The sequence below is a fragment of the Pinus tabuliformis genome, chromosome 3_2 (genome assembly GCF_031772625.1).
Source record: "Pinus tabuliformis cultivar Carrire ecotype Pingquan chromosome 3_2, CPIR1, whole genome shotgun sequence".
In the NCBI taxonomy this organism is placed as follows: domain Eukaryota; kingdom Viridiplantae; phylum Streptophyta; class Pinopsida; order Pinales; family Pinaceae; genus Pinus; species Pinus tabuliformis.
In genome coordinates this window covers 1119397273-1119402529 of record NC_142302.1, presented here as the reverse complement: position 1 = coordinate 1119402529, position 5257 = coordinate 1119397273, and positions in this window count along the sequence as shown.

Sequence of the window (5257 nt, the reverse complement as noted above, 5' to 3'; positions counted from 1 at the left end):
CTCCAATAATTTGAGCACCCTATCAGCATGTTGAACATGATCCTTCCAAGACTTGTTGTAGATTAGTATCTGATCAAAAAATACTAACACAAAATTTTCTAAGGAAGGGTTTGAAAATGGAATTCATTAAACCTTGAAATGTGGAAGGTGCATTAGTAAGGCCAAAAGGCATGACCAAAAATTCATAATGACCCTCATGAATTCTGAATGTTGTTTTCAGAATGCCTTCATTCTTCATTATAATTTGATAATATCTTGAACAAAGATCCATCTAGGTGAAATAAATTGCTCCATGTAATTCATTCAACAATTCATCAATGACAGGAATGGGAAATTTATCTTTAATAGTGATCTTGTTGAGCTCCCTATAATACAGACACATATGCCATGATCCATCCTTCTTGTGCACCAATATTATTGGAGTAGAGAAAGAACTTTGACTAGGTTGAATGATCCAGGTGGCTCTAGAGATGCTGAGAAGTCAAAGAGGGCTTAGAATGGTTTGAAAACCAAAGTCCTCGCATTGCTCCCAAACTAGGTTAATATCGTAGTGCTCGTCACCCTAATTCCAATAGTGTGAGTGACACTCAAATCCGAGTTTGTATGCTATAGATATTCACAGTCAAATTTTAGGTCAAAATTGGCCAAGTGGCAAGCTTAACAAGACAAAAAATTGACCAAGACCTAGCGCACAGTATCTAGCCACCAGAACGGGTGAAATTGTCAAATGGTTAATTTGTACAATAACCCTTATTTTCAACAAAATTAAAAAGTGCCAATATGGTTAAAAAAAAAACAAAAATATATATATAGTAATAGAGGGGCAGCTGCCACCCTCGCTTTACGTTACATATAAAAAAAAAAAAAATTAAATGGGGTAGAGCCACATGCCCGTGGACCTCGCCCACTATATGTTGCATTCAACGGTGGGGCTTGAACCCGCCCGGCCCATGTGGGTCAGCCCCCACCGAGTGGTCCCAAAAACAAAGAGTTAATGCTATTTCAAAACAACGATTTCAACGGAACTCCAACCATGTGGCAAGTTTAAAGCCGCTAGCCATATGTCATATACATCGATACTAAAACAGGGGTAAGTGGGTTTGAACCATAAACCCCCTGCCTCTATTACCAAGATTTACCAATGGGCCAATGACCTGTGTTGGTAAATCTACTTGGGATTTTACAAAAGAACTCATTTTCGCCATTCGACGGGGAGGGGACCATGGAGGAGCGTTGAGCCAAGGTCGGATGGAACCATGCATGTGTCCATAGAGGCAAGAATATGCTGGCGCGGATTATGAGATAGAGGAATATTCTATAGGAATATTCTCAAAGAATATTTTCTATGCTTGTGAGGAATTTTTGAGATTCCTTAAAGGGTGATTTTTCACTATGTCATAATTGTCAAGCTTATAGTCATTTTTGCATGTTTTCTCGCCAGGAATCCAACTATGCAATCAAAATATCCATTTGAGCAACATAAATTCAAGTGTCCAGTAGAGAGGAATCTTTGGAGAATCTTGTGATATCTTCAAGATTCCCTTGGAGGCTGATTTTTTACCGAGGCAGAATGATGCCCACTTTATAGTCATTTTTCACAAAATTTCGTAGGGAGTGCAGTGGCGTGCTCAGAATCATCCGAGTAACAGATTTTTCAGCCATATTCAGGAAGGAATCTTTAGGGGACTCTCCAATATTCCCGAGGGTTTAGAATTTGATAGTGTCAGAAAGGGGCAAAGTTTATAGTCGTTTAACACAATTACGCACCACAAATTTAGCGGTGATGTTTGTTTCAACAACTGAACTTTGCATTTTTCTGCCATCCCCAAAAGTGGAGGTATATGATGTAGTTATGTCATGTCTTTATTCTAATTTGTTGAGATGATGTGTTTTTTATTGAGATCCTTGTTTACCATTATGTTGATGGATACTTGTATGCCACATCTTGTGAGAATTTGTTGGCTTGTCATGTTGAAGGAAGGCCCCTTTTGAGTGAGAGTTCTTGTTGGTAATTTAATTGATCTTAAATTACTTCATAAATTATTGACCGAGGCTTGTAAATTGATGAAATTTATGTGCAACATTTGTGCTAGGATTTTTTAATTATGTGAGTAATTTTCCAATTGAATTAGGATGTTTTCATCCACATGTTTTATCTAAGAATCACTCAAAGTAAAAATATTGTCACTCTTGCAGGAAAGGAAAGTATCACATTGACAGAAATAAAGTTAAACTGAAGTACATGAATAAATAGAAAAATAATATCTAAAGCCTCTTCACACTGACAAAAAAGAAAGCTAATCCTAAAGTGTAGAAATAAATATCGCACTAGAAAAATCAAAATCTTTTCACAGTAACAGAAATAAAACCTTGAAATAATTGCAAATTCCAAATCAAATGATTCTACTTTTTATCTGTCAATCAAAATTTACATGTGAATAATAAATCCCTTTGATTATTTTCTTCAGCATTCACACAACGAGATTAGATTTATGAAAGAAATTATATAAAAAGAATTATACAACAAATTCTCTTACAAAACCTATAGCAAATTATATATTAATTGTTACTAACATTCTTCTAAAAATTCAAATTTATAATCACTATGATAACTTAATCCTATGAAATAGAAAGCTTAACTAGAAATAGAAACAAAACCTTACAACTCCCAGGGGTGCCTCCCATGAGTGTAGGTATGAAGAGATCAACAATGATTAACCATGAATTTATACGCACATCATAGTGGAATCAAGAGCTCAATTAATCGATTGCAAAGAGTTTTTAAAATAATAACCAGTCATGTGTATCATCATGTCAAGAGGCAGGTTTTATAACCTCCTTTGTTAAACTATTTGGAGATTTCTAAGCCTATCCTTCTCAGTAGAACATCTTAAAATAAAATTTCTTAAATAAAATAATGATTCTTCATGATTTTCTATCGAAGAAGCAAATCACGAGGCAAAATATTAGCTTCAATCAATGATCTTCTCACTCGCTTGATTTGTCTTCGGTCTTTTCCGCTGGGTTGACTTCCACGTTGACCTACTCATACATGCGTCCTTATCACCTTGCCATATCAAAGGAATAGGTGGATATCGTTGTGTTGGTTTCTAGCTACCTATTCATATGCTTCGTTCCTCAACTGATGTTTCAGAACCTGTAGATTCTTCAAGTAAGTTGTAGAATCGATTATTAGTTGCAGAATTGATGCAATTTGGTAGCTTGTGCAAATATTAAATCAAATAATAAAGAAACTATGAAACTATGAATAAAATATGATTAAATACATGTTTTTTCCAATAACCTTGCAAGATGACACTTAATTGGAGTTATTATGGTCAAAAAGGAAGAGAATGGAGTTTAAGGAAGGTGTCAAAAAGGAACAATTTTGGTCTTCAACATTCCCCCACATAGAAGATATTGCATGTCCTCATGCACAAAATTTCAAAATTTTGTAACCCACTCTGTCACTGAGCTACCTCTGAGGCTTGAGAAAGAACATCTAAATTAGTACTTTTTGCTTTTTTGGCACTAGTTGTCATCCTTGGTTTCTTCATTAAAATCTTGCACTACAAACTCTTGATTTTACTCCTGAGAAGTTTATTTTTAGCCTTTAACTTCTTGTTTTTCTTGTACCAGTGGCAAATATGTAGGAGAATATTATCATTTTGAGTTCTTTGAATGTCATTTTGTACCTTCATTGCTTCATGTTCCTGCTTCAGATACTTGTTTAACACTTCTAGTTCATAAATTTCTTATTTAAGAGTATTTTCAATTCTAGATTCTTCTGGAGTTCACTTATAATTTATTATTGATTTGGAGATAAATCAATAACTTTTCCTTTGGCTTTATATTCAAGAGATTCTATATAATCATAGATTTCTTGTTGGATAGGGTCGATTTCTGGGGTCTTTCTTGTTGGACTTGCAATTGGTGATGGTATTCTTTCTTCTTATTCTTCTTCTTCTAAATCAACAAAACCTGGAGACTGTTTAATGGTTGATTTCATAAGTCATGCACTTCTTCTTGATGATTTTTCAATAGTGAAAGCACACTTTTTCTTGCTAATTGTGTATTTCTATATTCCTTGTTTTGATTGGCCTTCATTTGTACTGATGGATTTATTCTTTCTAATATTTTCTAAAACATTTGCAAGAGGGTTTCATCATCAGAATCATTTTATGTATGCTTATATCGTTGTATTTATTGTGCAGGTAAATATTTATTTTGAAGCTTAGGGTTTGAGGGAAATTTCCGTCGACTTCTTCTTATTTTAGAACTGGGTTCAACTTGCTCAACTTATTTAAAACTATTTTGAACCAGAGAATCATCCCAATTATCCCCTTTACTCCTCATATGAGCTTCAATCAAAATTTCTACTAACCCGTGATGATACATAACATTGTCAATAAATTGTATTTTCCTTTGGATGTTAGCGACCATTTTTCTTAAACTCTTGACTAGGAAATATGGAAAATTGTTTTCGATGCCATCAATAAAATGCATCATCAACCGAGCATGATAGAAGAACACACTCCAAAACCTACCCTCATAGGTTATAAACTCTAGAATGACTAATAACAAATTTCTCCATTTACTTTTTAAAGTTGTCACTGGAATTCCTTTCTTGAAAATGGAGATGTCCATACCTGGATTTTTTAGGAAGATCTCCCAGTCTTTTTCTTTTGATTTTTCGGCTTTTAAAAAAAATTTCCTCGTTTCTTGGTAATCCTGTAGGTTCCACCATAAATGACCCTGTCAAGACCAACTTGATATCTCCAATTTCTACTTCTATCCCATCATAGTGTTAGAAAATTATATATTACAGAGCAATGGAACACATAAAATATTGCAGAAATATAAACACAGAAAACACACAAAACAAGAGAGACATAGATATACGTGGTTCACCCAGTTTGGGCTACGTCCACCCCGAACAGCCAATCCTTCCTTTATATTATCCAGCAAAATGAAGAGACACAACCTACAGCAAATCCGCTGTAATATCCTCTGTTTTCTCTCACAGTCTCACCTCTCTATTTCTCGCTCACAGAATACACATCTATATCACAGCCTCAAATACAATACCCTCATACAAAGAGAGGGGTTGCCTTCTAGGGCAAAAAACCCTAAACTAAACATAAGTTCTACCGTCAGATCATCCACCTAATGAACGGCCCAGATTGACTAGAAATTACTATACTTTTACAAGGCAATTTTACAACTGTTTTTAGCTTCGGGGGCGCTGCCCCCGAAA